At 39.7% G+C, this 15,922-nt stretch overlaps 1 long non-coding RNA gene across 11 annotated transcripts in view; it reads left to right on the top strand.

Annotated features, from left to right (window-relative positions):
• The window catches only part of LOC147754416 (uncharacterized), a 52,868-nt gene that overhangs the window by 26,941 nt on the left and 10,005 nt on the right, over positions 1 to 15,922 (top strand). The window contains exons 3-4 of one of the 11 annotated variants that reach the window (XR_015316772.1): positions 6,960 to 7,023; positions 7,362 to 8,006. The exons of 8 other annotated variants lie outside the window; for them this stretch is intronic. This is a non-coding gene — a long non-coding RNA (uncharacterized LOC147754416). Of the gene's footprint in view, positions 1 to 6,959; positions 7,024 to 7,361; positions 8,007 to 12,875; positions 12,894 to 15,922 lie in introns of those variants that run through there. 2 more of the 11 variants (XR_015316774.1, XR_015316773.1) reach the window with 2 other exon arrangements.

Genomic DNA, 15,922 nt, shown 5'->3' with positions numbered 1-15,922 from the left:
AAATCGTCATTTGACTCTCTCCTAATTAGGCCATACGTATAATCAAGATTTGTGTTCTTTTAATTTCAGTTTGATATCAAAACGTCAACGTGAGAAGCGTTATCTAACGTTGCTTCAAAGAAATGGAACAGTATCAACAAACTCCTAGATAACACCCATTTGGAAATATGCTTATTATTGTGGACAACAAAAAAAACAAACAAACAAAACCTACAATAATTAACCTACCACCAAAGGTTTATTTGATCGTGTATTGCTGTCATTTTATCGAACTTTTTCATCCTACTGATCTTTAACATATCGATTAAAATATATCATTTAATGGTTTTTAACCAACGGTTATACAAAAAGTGTCCGTAGATGTTGGGCTTTTGTATATGGTTCTATGGCATTTCTGAAGTATATGTTTTCAGTAAGATGCGTTATACGGGGGTACGAAGAGGCTGTTAAAAGAGTTTATTCGATCAGATGTGTGAGATAGCCCGCTTTTTGGTAATGACAATTCTCTGGAGTTGGATGTCTATTCCTTCACGTGAAAGTCCATTATTTTTGTGAAATGTTAATGGCAGTGACTTGTTTGCACTGAGCAAAACATTGACGCTTTAGGAAATCCGATCGCGGCTGGTCGTGCTAGATATCCATATGTCTATATATATATATATATATATATGATTTTTTTTTACTTTTATAGAGAGCCTCCTCCCTCTGTTCCTTCAACTTTAGCGGGATATTAAACGAATAATACCACAGTTATTCTAAATAATAATTATTATAAAGAAAAATGAGTTATTTCATTAGTGGCATAAAATCGACTCATAACACTTTATATTGGGCACCTGATATTTAACCGTGTATCATGCGTTATCCATAAAAATAGCCCTGTCTGCTCAAAATTTTAGAATTTCTATTTTGACATTGCAAAGCCTTTTTTTTGTACGAGGTTCTAAGTAAGGCTCAATCGTCTATAAAAGCTGCCAGCTGAAAGAGCAGTACCTGTCTACGTTTTGATCGAATGCATACGGAAAGAGGATACTTTTACAGAATGAATCTTGAAAAGGGTTCACAAATATATCAGCTAACATCTATACATGATTGCCACTTTTCTTCTAGTGGGTACCGCGGTTCATTTTCACCGCTTCGCCTTCGCTAAGTCCACTTATCTGCAGGACGAGAGCAGAAAGCGATGACGGAAGTATCGCGAATTTGCGCCATTTTGTCCCCTTTGTCAGCCCCCCATATAAGTATAATAGGCTTATTGATGCTCTATGTGTTTACAAACGCGCATAGTGCTTACATGAAACTCGGCCATATGCACGCCAGGAAAATATCGAGGATACCATCTCTGTTTACTTACTATTCCCCTGTAGTAGTGAACGGCTCCTATATGTAATAACCCTAAACTGTTTCTACAAATTCCGACAATTCAAGCTTAAGAGATAATCTAAGATTTGAAACCATTCTTTATAAATATTACAGTTAAAGCATGAAAAGCTTGGAATCGTTCCGCCTATCGAGGCTGATAACAAGAAACTTTAGATTTTTCTGTCGTTACATCTCCGTGTAAATAACAGAAACCTATAATGTACAGGGACGAACCGCAGAATGCATTTCGTGCGTTTTTTACACTGTGGAGACAAATCACAAATAAGTAGTTTACATTATTTATTATTAATTTGCGAGCTCAAGACCGCCTGGATCTGTATGTGTCCAACTAAATTAGAACAAGAGACTATGCGGTTTCCAATCTTCTCCACCGCTACCGCCTATACTGCCAACGAATCCCGTTTTTTCGTTTTTTTTTTTAGCGTTCAGTGAATTAACCAAGCATGTCGTGTAATGTTTATCACGATCAGTAAATTTAATGGTAATCTTTAATCTACAAGTGTAAGTCTACTCTATTCTAAGCCAAACTCATTTTCGGTACACGTGTGGATAATAGAACGAGACGAAAAAAGTATCAGTTTAATTGATGAAGGATCAAAAGCTACTTCGGTGATATGATGAAATTTTTACGTTGGCTTTAGATACGTAGACAAAACACATTCGTGAAGTGAAATAAAAGGCCATTGTCACTGTAGTGGTTAGTAGGCAGTTTTGCAATGGTGCGTTTAAGCACATCGTGATGGTCTCGTTTCTGGCCTACAAAATGTAAAGGGTAATCCTATATAAGACGCAGCTAGGGCTTACTACGTGGTACAATCTGCCACTGTAAATATAGCGTTTCGCCTAGAGTTGTTAGGCTATTGGAGAACAAATAGGTTGTATACTGCGAGTGGTTAAGTACTAGTGGAGTCGATGAAAGGACGGGAATTTCGCTGGTGTCATCGGGGAAAGCACCCTAATAAATACTGCATTCAAATAACAGCTTCTCTACTACCTAGGTACCCGTCGATGTACGCAGAGATAAATACTGGAACGGTATCTCCGCTTGTACGACGAGTCCGGAATTGTATATTTTTATACAATAAAAATAGAGCAGATTCGTTTCGAGGGTTTGAAAATTGAATTTCTATAGTGTACAAAGCAGCCTTGTAGCGTTCTGCTTCACTTTGCCGTCTGGTCCTTTTTACAACGAATAACTGATATTGAATTTGACGTAACAGCTATTTGTTTCTCTTAAGCACTTATTATACAAGTTTTACCAAATACGTCCGCACGTTTTCTCGTTGCCCGGTGCGGATCACATATTAGGTGTCTGATAGGAACTAAGTGAAAGTCTTTAGAGGAATGTCGTTGATACAGGTTAATAAAAGTCGAGCCTATAGGGAGAAAGCACGGAGCGTATTTCAGCAAATGGAGACACTGCAGATGGCTTCCTTTATGGCAGATTCCTATGGAGGCGGCAAATGTCGACGACAAGGAAAAGTTATAACGCAAAGAGAAACGAACGAGAAAGTCAAAAATGCAGTCGACCTTGCCGTATCTGATGGTGGCTCTTCATTTGGTCACAGAATGCATTTCCCACAGCCAGTGGGGTGAAATTATGACATTTTACTTGGGCAGAGGTGGCTGAGGGTGGAAAGGACTTTACGAAAGCATTGGTTTGTCAGAAGTATGACACGTGAAGAATAGCGCTTAGCGGAAAAAAATTCATGCTGTATGTCGACGTAAGAGTATTTGAATGTATTTCTCAGTGAAGTGGGACGCATACTTGGAAATGCAAAAAATTCCGTCTGTTTGATGATGGGAGAGACATTCAATAATACTCGAAGGAGTTTCGGCAAAAAAAAACACTTCAACCTAAAGAATCTTGGCAGATAGTAAGTTCTCTAACCATCTCTAACAAGGTATTGAAATTTCAGACAAGATAGTAAGGGTCGCTTTCTCATTTAGCAGATATATAGTGCTGTCATTCTCAGGTAGCTAGCAATCCTTGACCAACAAAAATAGATCATAGAACAAATATATACATACTTACTCCAACCTTGTTTCTACACATCTTGCATCTGCTTATGTGAGGTATTCATTACATGGCGAATTTGGCTTTTTACAGCTTGAAGAAATGTTAGGCTGTTACGAGGAAATCCGGCATACCTTGATTTTCGAGAATAAATAACTTTTAAATTAATTTGGCCAAAAATGATGGTTTTTAATATATGTTGAGGGCACCTTTCTCTATATTTTAGATCGTCGTCTCGACGCTCTGGCGGCTTCTATAGCCATATATCCGTCTCTCAAGTTCCCATATATAACCTGTGGCCTCTCGAAATAAATTCATAATGAGATATGTTTCCCTACTAATTATATTTCTTAGAGAACGGGAAGGCTCGTATCTACATAGACTTACACCGAGTGGGTACGCGAGTTGAAGCTTATATTGATTAGTTTCTTGTTCTAAAACAACATAACATGGCGATGAGGTCTGGCATTGTCATCGAGTAAGCAGACTCTTACTACTCTACTTTCGATCGACGTGCCAACGGTTCATAAGCTGGAGAAATTTAAATTAACGGGCTGCACTTATTGTTTAATTTTCAGCGAGTATCTTATAGCAGCAGATGTTCCTGATACCCATTGCAGGTACTACCATCATCTTGCGTCCGAACTTACTCGACACTTCTACCGAACTTCATTTCCCTTCAGGGCAACACCATTCCCTCCATGGAGCGCTTTTCGCCTGTAGGAATTGAATTTTGGCTTTTTTATGGCAACTGTACGCTTTAAACGAATTTTTTGTTTGACTAAAGTTTCGCAAATCGTACGCTGACTACACCACACGCATTTCCAACCGGCCTGGAATCAATTCACAAGGTCTTTTTTTTCACTGTGTTTACGTATTTTCAGTATTTAAGCTGAAATTCTGTAACATGTTACATGTGAGATATCAGTTTGGCCGACAAAGTCCTTAGACTCCTAGCTCCGCGTCCGTGAAAAGCCTCCCCGATTACCGCACACATTGTTGTACTTTGGGTCCGTTCTGGCGTCTAATGCCTTGCCTATTGTCTTCACCAATCTTCGATGAACTCCTGTAGCGCTATGGCTTTCACGAAACAAAAACTTGACACCTAAGTGTTGATTTTCGAGAAAAAAAAATATGTTTTTTCCTTTGAACTCATTCTTATTGGAGTAACTTCAACTGATTTTCATTCCCACGTTTCTAGAAAATTGGAGCATCTACCAGTCAGATTTTATCTGCACGAAGTTTAAGCTATTCAGTTTAAAAGTCTATCGAATTGCATTTTAAGACCCTATGTGCACAATATATTTGCTAGCGAGCGATCTACATAAAAAGGTATCAGTAGCTTTCTTATCTCTTTGAGAGCTCTGCCACCTGTATTTCTCTGCACCGTACGCCTGCATTAATTAACAACAGGGCTGCCCATAGATCTACCTCTATTGCCTCTATTTCTTGTCGTAAATAAATTGAAAACTCTCATTTCGATAGCCCCTTCATTCCTTTACCCTAAGCGGCACTTTCCGCCTCGTCACTAAACGAGAAACGGAGAGCCTATTGAAGGCGAGCCCAAATGAAAGATTCGTCTTTCTGTATGACCAACCCAAGGCAATTGAAGATCGACGTCTGGCGAATCCTGAACTGGAAGCTCCCGTAGCAGAAGAGATCTAGCCTGTTTTTTTTTTCGCGATTCCACCTGTGCCCGTTCTTTCGCTTAATAGACGGTCGTTGTCTAGATTAATGCCTTTCTTTTTTGAGGGCGTTCGCGCCGAAGCACCTTGCCTGATTTTGGCTCAGACTGTCAAAGAACAAGCCCATATTCCCCTGGTGCTTCCATGTACGTTCGTACAATATGTCGCGTGCAGTCTACTTTAGTCCCCTACAGCCTATCCTACGGTTATCCTGTTTACGGTGGCTATGTCTTTTCGCCGTCAATTTCCATCACTCGCTACTAGCCGCCCTTCCACTGCAGCATCCATCATGTCCCAACTCTAGGTAAAAAATAGGTAGAGTGAGCAAGCGATCTAAAATATCCGCATATTTCTGGTTGGTTTTTTAGTTCTTCTCTAAACCACCGGCAGACATAGCAGTCCCCGAAGATACATTGAGCACGATGATAAAGTAATTCGTCGGAGCTAACAGCTAGTGCACGTTCTGACCCGCAGAGATCGGCTGATTGGCTAAGTGATATATTGTACAAGAATACCACACACAAATATACGAACGTACCTCAGAACAACGGCCCAGCTCTTTTCGGCGTCCTCATTCGCTATCCGACACAGTTATGATTAGCGAAATTAGTTTAATGGTAAGCTCTGCTTGTTTATCGTTGTGATAAAGGACAGTTTTTCAAAGCCCTTCATCTTGTTTTTCTTCGATATATGTTGATCCGATGCGTTCTGCTGGTAGAGTTTCTAGTTCGCACTAACATTACGCGTTAGCCCGAACTCTGCACTTGCTAATGATAAAGATGATTTTGTGCTTTATTGGAATTTTTGACTTTGGTTGCGATATGTCCTTTTCTATGAATATCCCTGATAAAACTACAGCCACAACCGTCGCTTGTAAACGCCCACAAACTACTCTTATGAGCAGTGATTTTTGCAAACAGAACCTCATCACCTACTGATTGGCCTGTGAAATAATAGAATTTAACCATGAAGTCATCGTTTTTCTGCAGACGTTTGCCGGCCAGAAATTAAACTTTTCCCTGTTTATTGTAAGTCGTACAATTCACGAACTAATCTACTAACAATGTTTTACCATTTTATTTAATAATTTATAGTCGCGAAACCTGTAGTTTTGTTTTTGACAAACTGCGTAAACCTGTCATCTATAATAACGCCATTACAATCTACTCGCACGGAGTCACCTAGGTTCACTTTGCTTCCTCAGGCCTGCGAACTATCCTATTTAATTCATTTGCTTTCCACAACACTGAGCCACCTTCCAGGTCGCATCCAAAAAAGTGAACCATTTTGACACTTGATAATGGTGCCCTGCAGCATTATGTTACCTTGTCGAGTTCATAGCGATATAGCTTAACCGCCGATATACATCATTGGGCAATCTGCCCCGAATATCACTTGAACCTGTCTGCGTTACCGATGTGTGGTGAGGATGAGCTCTGTCTGATGGCTGGTCATCGATAAGAGCCGAAAGCACGCTACTGTGCTTCACCGTTCATGTCTGGATAAATTTAACGAGGGTAACAATTGATGCCGGCCACGTTGACTCAGTGTGTGAGACCAAATCGTGTCGATTCGCCTACACAGATCTAGGCGACAATATAAACATATGTAAGCAAGTAGGTAAAGATAACGATTGCCACCAAAGGTTTGGCTAAACAAAAACCTACTTAAGTTCACCGAAGTTCTATAACCATTTAAGTTCCTAACAAGGGTCTATTACATCTCAGTCGTTACGCTTTGCGGTTGGAACGCTTACGAATGCGGGGACATGGCTAAAAACATAATATCAACACTTCGTTTTATACTTACCAAAAGTGATAGTGTGTCCTTTACGGTAACGTTAAATAAAATAACTAATCTATTTTCTTTTTAAGACCATCCGAAATGACGCAGATCCAGCGTAGCGGTCGATCGTAAATGTCAACGGGCCGGACACTAGTGAGAAAATTTTCTATGTAACGGTTAAGATATGAATTCAAAGAAACATTCTAATCAAAGAAACAAGCTAATCTTCAATAGGGACTTCATTTTGTATTTTGTGAACATTCTGCTTGGCAGATGCGGTTAAAGTGAGACTTCAAAGATTGCCTGAACTAGTAATACTTCTGACCATTTTTATCGCCACATTTCATACGCGTAAACAGATGTTTATAAATATGTGGCAACGAGGAGCCAAATAGAGGAAGCGGCAGTCAGCATTTGTGTATGTAGATGTACACGGAGCCAGTAATATTTATCAAACTATAGAGAAACTGTTCAACTAATCTCGTTTCCAGATGAAAATGAACATTAGCCGAAGTTTAAGTGCTTGCCGAGCGTAACTAACCCTCATCCGTTTTGGGAGAAGTTTTTAGATGCGGAAAAAACCATCAACGCAGGTGGAAAGATACGAACCAGAGAGTGAAACACAAATAAGGATAGACTTCAGAGGCGAATATTGTAGGACAATTACTTGAATTTAAATAGATAGTTTCGCACTCAAGTTTAGTGACTGAGTATACATACGTTCCTTATTCAGGAATTAACAGTATCAAGTTATGAGATTTGTTGAGTTAAACAACTGCTATAATAAAATTTTTTACACAATGAGTAGTCTGCATTGAAAATCTTCATGATCTGTCAACGTCTGCAATGCGCTAGGTCGCATCCATCATGCTTTCCAACCACATAAATTGTTACCTGAAAAGTAAAAAGTGTGATATATATATATGGTAAACCAGTAAGTTTAAGTTCGCTCAATTAGGCTGAGATACCAAATATAATAACTAAATATGATTCAGCACTATTTGAACATTTCATGTCTACTTGAAACAACCATATTTCGTACAACACGCAGGCCCGGCAAGCTAAATCCAATTGAACTGAACTAGACAAATTATTTATTCTGTTGTCAACATTTACTTTAATAAATTAGACAACGTCCAAATGACAGCTGCTCCTGCGATTAGATTTAGTAAATACACAATATTATGTAAAATTAATAGGTTTAATCATCTGCCGTGGGACAGATTAACCGAATCACTCCAAAATAGAATATGAGTTGGCTTTTTTTTTTTGCTGATTCGGGCTCGAAACAATGGATATATCCGAAAATGTTGTGCTTTTTGACTCATGTAACTCTATTGCATGTTTGGACGAATCATCTGAAACGTCGGAAGAAAATGTGTGATCGAGTAGCTTTGCGCATGGGTAATATAAGTCTGATGATTTCCAAATTCACGAACTTAAGCCTAGTCATACAATCATGCGAAACGATATTAATAATCTCGGTGGAAGCGTATTCAGGCTCGCCGCAGCTCTGACGAAACCCATTGCAGTTCTTTAATCCGATTCGGTAAACCCATTGCGCTGTCGCCAAGTTACCTTCACCGACATTAACTAGCCTGTTTCAGTAATTTTATCACGTTTTTTAGGTGAGTCCGTCCTTGTAACTCTTCAGTAGTTGTTGCGTTGCAGCCGTATTTTCTTGGGAACGTTCCATTGTTTCAAGGGTGAAATAAGTCTTAGCTTTGAAACTTTCATGTAAGTATTAGACTCTTCGAAAATACATCCAAGTAAGCAATTTATTCTGGGGTTGTTTCGGCAGCTTTTCGATCCTTGTGAACTTCGGGCTAGACCTGCCTATTTACGTGGTCGAAATTCAACAAAAAAAAAAAGCATTGTAGCCTGGAAAAACAGGCTTTCCTAGGTTATAAAATACTTGGATGTAAGCAAGCCACCTACTGACAAGGGAAGTCGTGTAAAAGATGACTTCCCGTTTAATGCGCCAACCTAGATATGGACCAACGGATTCGCAAAAAAAAAACTTTCGAGTCAGCTCTTGAGACTCGAGTGGGTTCGATGTCGTTAATTAGGTGTAGCTTTGGGCTACAGGGTACGTAGTGTGGAGTCAGTATTGGCATTTTCTGTGGCTCATGCCTTGTTCATTTCTATTATCGTCAAACATTTGTAGGTTCGATAAAAGAAGACAATTCAAGCTTAACTTACGCTTACGAACACAAGCTCGACTCAAATAACGAAGCATTTAAAGGTAGAGACATCAGAATTGACCATCTTAGCTTTTAGATAGCCCCCTGCGAAATGTGTTTACTTCTATTTGCCAGGTAAACAAAGTAGGTAACAGACTAGAAACATTACAATCGAAACCAGGGTAGATTTCCAACACGGTTAGCCTTAAGTAATCGCACCTAGATCTGCCAGGGGTGTTTAAAATTCCCTAATGAGACGACGGTTTTCTTACCAGTTTAGTGGGCTTGCAACCGGTAAGGTTTGACTGGGTCAACCTGTGGGATACGTTTTTTCGTCAAAAAATGCTTTGAAGAACACTTACATTCTAAGAAGCTTCCGAGGTGCTCCGCCCTTTTTGGACGATTTCCGCGAAGGACCAATGATGGCGACGGCTAGTTAAAAACCAGTCATATAGAAAGGAATTCGTACTTCGGGCGATACCAACCACATAAACATTGACCGTTCATTGCAATCTTTCTTATAAGTTGTCTTATAAATATGTATACATATATACCTTATACCAGTATAATAACAGGTGCATCATAAATATATGTAGCAATTTCCTTCTATTTTTTTCATAGCTTTTTGGTTCGCGCTAAGTGATAATCGAGCTATGCATACTACAGACTTTGCCCTTTACAATATTAATAAACACGTTTGAACGTAGTTGACAAACGCTTTCGTATAGATGTTATTTATGCCTTACCTACCTTAACACCTGTTTGAATACACAATAGTACATATGCAATAGATGTACGGGTGCTAGAACTACTAACGGAAGAGCTCATAGCTCTGAAAGGATAGGGCCTTATTTTGTTGACCTGTACGGTCGCAATTCACCTTTGAAGATCGCACTGTGTAGAAAGATCTATAATTTTCACTGGTTTCCACGCGCTGAGTTGCTTCTAGCTACACGATGACAGTTGGCACCTTAAACCTTTTCCTCTAGCTAGTGGGTTATAAGATCATTTTCTAGTTAATCTGACTCAAGTTCGTCCTATTGGGTGAATTAATATCGAGCTTTTTAAAAAATCTGAGGTTAACTTGAAAAATAGAGGTCATATTTTCATTGTTAATAGCAAATTTTGACTATAGCGTCAATCCAACACAATGTAAAGTGGCAATGTAAAACTGTACCATTGGTGCTAGTTAGTTATTAACGGATTAGTTGAGGTGATAATAGATACCAATTGTAAAAACGTTTATGTTATTTACATTTGTCCCAAGTGAAGAAAACGAGCCTTTGAAATTTTCTGTAAAGGTAAGCTATTGTTGCGTATTGCATAGGGTTGACCACCCTGTCGTAGTGTCCGTCAGAGCGGGCTTGCGCAAATCACTAATGTGTCAACTTCGAGAAGACATTTTAGACCACATTGTCACATACAGTGAATGTAATGTCTTCTAAAAGCGAATAAATGTTTTTTTTTTTTAGAAAATGCCCATCTTCCTGTACATAATGGTAATGAACTATGGTTATGAACCGAGCACCAAATAGCTATCGTAAAAGATGGCCGCTATCGGTCATATCCTCTTCTTTTACATAGGGCTTTTAGTAGAAACGATCGTATAGATCGAGTAATATAGGCCAAATATTGCGAAGGTTGTGCATTGCCTATCCATTATACTATGAAGGTACTTTTCTTCGTTCGAGATATTCATCGTTTTAAAGAACAAACAGCTTGATGATTGGTCTCAAACACGGTCTCGAATAAGTTTCTGCATGCAGTTTTGAAGGTACTTACTCCTAGCTCAAAACTGCTGTCAGATCTATACGGCTATTCGTCCGTAACTAGAGATCTGTTAAAACAAGGTTCTAGTTCCTTCTATTTTACGTGAAATCCGCTAGGAGGCAAAATAACGCTATTCTGTGAAAGCTAGCTGGTGTTGCTGCAGTGTAAAAAAATATCTATGTCAACGTTGCAATCGACGTCTTACGAACGGTACGGAAGGGTCGCTGCACAAAGATCCTTTGGGACTTTTCTTGTATAACGTGTTTGTCCGCGTTTCCAAGGGTCCGGCGTTTGGCGATACGATACGATATGATATGACAAGATCACTTCTATTAGGATTGCGTGCGGTATAATTGTTCGGAGATCACGAAAGCACAACTCCGAGTATGTATGCATTGTACATTGTCAGCAATCTAAAATATGGGAACAAGTGCACGTAGAAGTTAGCTGAAAATGGATTTTCTAAGTAATCTTTGTTGGTAATTTTTCGTCTATTACAAACTATGCAGTGGTGACACGTGGTTATTTCAGATTTTCGAAAATCGTCGGAAAGTGTGCAAGTTATGTTTTCGAAACTAAATGAAGTGGTAGTTTTGAAAAATACAGATTTGTATCAAGAAAATGTCTAGTTGAAGGTTAACCGGTTCATGTCTTTGTACCGCTTTGTATCAGAAACAATAGTGAATATTTATAGTAGATTTACAGAATAGTAAGAAATGTGTATGAGAAATTCGTATCACAGATGTTGATATGACTAGTTCTTATGACAACGGTTAGTACATAGGTTTCATTTATTTGCTTTTGTCATGTAAATAAATGAAAGTAATAAAAATTCGAGAATTAACTAACCTTGAAAAATGGGATACTCTTAACAGTCCCACACTCAGATACACATAAAACGAACAACCAATAGTTGCAGTGTTTATATCTCTTAGAACAATCCACCAAAACGGTTTTAAGCATTATCGCTCATTTTAACCTGCGTTATTTCCTCTTCTGAGGTGATTATGTGTTTTTAAGTAATTGCTCGAGCACTGAGCTACCCCCAGAAATGACAAGGTCTTAAGGGGTGTTTCGTTGAACGTAGCTTATTTGCTCGTACCCGTTTTTTAGACGGTTCAATGAATACAGTAACTCAACTCGTAAGCTTTTTATACAACCATTGCCATATGGGATATGATAAGACAAACGGATCCTTACAACCTGATAACATACAGATCTCGTAGCATTTTTATATTTAATTCAAATCGTCCACTTTATTAGAATAGATTGCATTGCTTTATGTTTGATCGGTGGGTCGATGATTTCATGAAATTTTTGTTCGTTGATAGGTCACTATACCTGGCGTTCGTAAAGCTCTGTTTCTAGACCACCCCATGCATGGCTGGTTATTCTACATCCTTTGTATGTTGAATGTTATTCAACTTACATGCACTGTTTTACGCCGGCTTACAGGTAACCATTGCTTAGTCTGCTGACTTAGCATCTTGCCAACCGATAGATCCAGGTCATAGGTTAGCGTGCCTTCAGTTTCCTCTAGCTTCTAGTTGGTTAAACCGTAAATAAAGCCGTCTAGCGCACAACTCTCAAGGGGTAAGGCGTTTGCCATAGCTTCTAGCGAACTTGTATGTACTGTCATGCAGCCTAGGCCCCGGGCATACCAAACAGAATAAGGGCGGCCACTCAGACGGCGTCAGAGCCCCTTCTCTCGGAACCATCTAGGCAATTGACCGACCGACAGGCTGAAACCGTCAAGGGCCCAGCATCGCACATCCAGGAGGGGCTAGGTATTCTTGCTCGGAAGCTTCGCGGTTACAAACAGATCTTTCGAGTTGAGGATAGAAACGGAACCATGCCTGTGTGCGTGCAAGACTGTGTGACAATTTACAAGGGTTTTGAGTTCCTACGGGAGCTGTTGTACTTTAACAATAGTTAGCAGAGTAGACAAAACAGACTTTGTTTCTTTACATCCCCAAATTGCCAGGTCAGCTAAAAAGGAGCTGGCACGCGTCTGTTTTGTCGTTAGCAAGTAATTCGTTTTGTCATTGGCAGGCAGCAAAGTAAACAAGGGAAAAAGCAGCCGGAAAAGAATCATCAAAGTCCTCGGCGCTCTGACTGAGCTCACTAGCTCCGACCGCGGCTGCAACGACATCAATGATAGCTGTTGTAGCATCTGCGAGAACTTTTGCTTAATTCGTCCACAACCGAATGAGCGAAAATAGCTTGTGTCGACGGAAATAGGTAGTGTGAGGAAATCGCGCTCTCCCTGCCGCCCTTACGCGAAACTGAACTACAAAGATGAGAGCCGATTCGTAAAAACACACGCTAACTTGGTTTGAAAGTGTACTCACGACATTCACTGAGCTATTGACCGACTGGCCGGTTCCCAAGAAGCACGATAGGCGCGTGCTGTCGACTGCACCCTGGAGGACTAAAGCACGCTTTAGGTGGACAAGAAGAAAACATACAGGTAACGGCCCTCAAAGAGAAAAATAAATATGTGGCTTGGTAAAACTTGTGCGATTTTGAGCTACGTTGCACGAGCGAGTGAATTAATAGGTGACAGCGTTACGCAAAATGACGGCATAAGTTGATGCGATCAAGAGATAAGATAGGGAACGTACAAAAAATCCAATTGGCTCTATTCCGTTAAAAGCAGAAGTCATGTTGCTGTAGACGTGGAGCGTTGGGTTTGTATTATACCTTTTTATGGAGCTCCCTCCCTCTGTGAGCATTTGTAATCCTAATATATATCATACACAAATCTTAAGCCAATTTTGAAGAAAATTTATTTGGGAAACTGCTTTGCCGGCAATTCTAGTCCCTCCAACGTCTCGTCGTTTCATTGCCCAAGAATGGTTGAACCCCCTAACGCCTAACTTAGATATAAAGCTTTGCTTGTACATTTTAATTGCATGTTTCACATATTAGATAATAAATTAAATTTTAAAAAATGGATAAAGAAATATGATTACATAACTGTGATAGCGTTCCAGCTATGGACGTCACTCGTTCATCGCGGGCTTTTTATATAAACATATATGAGGTATATTTATTTCCCAAGTTACTACAGATAGGCAGTGTGAAATTTTTCTGTTTGAGCTTACAACAACGAGTTTGAAACAGGAACTCTATTGAGACCTTGACTTTGATGATGGTCTTCTTCTCTTCGTATGATAGCAAGCACTAGCTTATCTACCTCGAACATTTGGAGGCCGTTCAAAAGGCAAAATTTACGCATATATTTCAAATAATGGACAAAGCCACATGTGCATGACACGCTCAGTCTAGGAAACGCTACCTATTGACGGAGTTCTGAAAATCGCTCGTTCGCTGATGAGTGAGACAGGCTGGAAGTCGCCCATAAATAACGCGGATCGTCCCACGAGGCCATACTGGGTCTTTTAAAAGCATATCACGGAGCTTCAAACATCAAAGGGGAGCTTAGTTGCTGGCAACGAGAAATTTCAGTTAAATGTTCAAAGCTCCCTTCCCTTAACTATCCTTTTGTGCAGATTGCAGAATTTACTAATAGTGAAAAGGGAACTAATTATAATTTTAAATATCGACGTTTCACCCCCACGGTTCAAATAGCTCCTGCTTCTTGGAATAGCTTAATGCTATGACAAATGGTAGTGAAGCACTCATAACCCTTACGCGTCTCTCGTTTCTGACGGGGTGAATTTTATGGCAAAACGTGTGTCCGCTGTACGATCATCAACCATTTTTTAATCGAGTGACTTTTATAAAATTACATGACGTGGTCCTTAAGGTACCGCTTTATAACTTTATTAACAGACATATATCTAATTGGGCAAACTGTTTCATTACACAAGTTGGTGTGAAGGGGATCGCTAAGCAGAAATTTGCAACCATCCTAAGATCCCAAAAATCGTAAAAACTAACCTTATACAACGGTGTACTCTCAACTGCGCCTCAAAAACACCTCTCCAGAGTTTTTCATGCAGGCGGCGATCGAAATGTAACCCAGGGTCGTAAAAGGACAAACAGCAGTAACTGGTCTGTTGGGCCAAGATATTTCACTACTATTTCTATTGAAGTAACGCAACCGCCTCCCACCATGTACGAAGTATATTTCTCATAACGTATTATTTCAATAACGATCTACATAGCGAGACGAACCTATTCAACATGCACAGCATCCCAAATACGGTCCCAAACGGTCTACGCTCAAGCAGTGTCGATAGTGGAAAAGATAATGTTTTGACTACAAAATCATCCTAGCATTTAGAGATACTCACTTAATGGAGGTTGATTTTGTTGCGCCTGTTTGTATATTTGTGTATTTGTCTATTGTAGCACATGGGGCTAGTCGTCACATCAGTAGATCATAGCAGTGGCATGACCCAGTTTACGGTAATGATTACTGGACGATGACTGTGACGACTATGTCCTACTAGCGGCCAAGTCTTTATAGAAAAGATGCATCAGACATCTTTTCTATAAAGACTTGGCCTGAATCCCACAAAAAATACTATACTATGTCCGATTCAATTACGATCTTGGATCAATTCTCAATAACTAGGTACACACCAAGTAACCTACAAACATACTGTACACTTGACTACAAAAAAAAAATATGCCATATATTTAGAAAGAATAGGGTTGTGACTACCTAACGATGTTTCGCATATAATGGCAGTTATACGTAACACATACACATTTTTTCTGTTGAAACAGCAGCCTACGAACAGCCTTCCGCATTGGATTAATTATGTATTATTTCGCATTGTGCTTATGGAAGCCGAAAACGTTGCGTACTTGGTAAGTTCTAGCTTATATGCTGACGTAAAAAGCGATCGTACAACGCCATAATGGACTATTTTTCGGCGCGAGGTACTCGAATGGCATCGAATAGTAACGGCAAAAATGCTCACACTGTCTTCGAGAGCATTCTCCTGCCCGAACGAAATACGCCTGTCGCATTCGGCTCTGTCGTGGGGCCTGTTACTGCGGCTACCAGCCTATATTTTACCTATAGCAGTTGTAATTACGAATCGAATTTGTCTTGTATATGACCTTACTTCGAAGAATCCTCCACAGATGATTTATAGGCATGATCAGTCAGGTCGCTATTG

The sequence above is a fragment of the Varroa destructor genome, unplaced genomic scaffold, assembly GCF_002443255.2.
Source record: "Varroa destructor unplaced genomic scaffold, Vdes_3.0 BEIS01000007.1, whole genome shotgun sequence".
In the NCBI taxonomy this organism is placed as follows: domain Eukaryota; kingdom Metazoa; phylum Arthropoda; class Arachnida; order Mesostigmata; family Varroidae; genus Varroa; species Varroa destructor.
The sequence above is the reverse complement of the archived record's forward strand: the minus strand, read 5'-3'. Positions and strand labels throughout refer to the sequence as shown.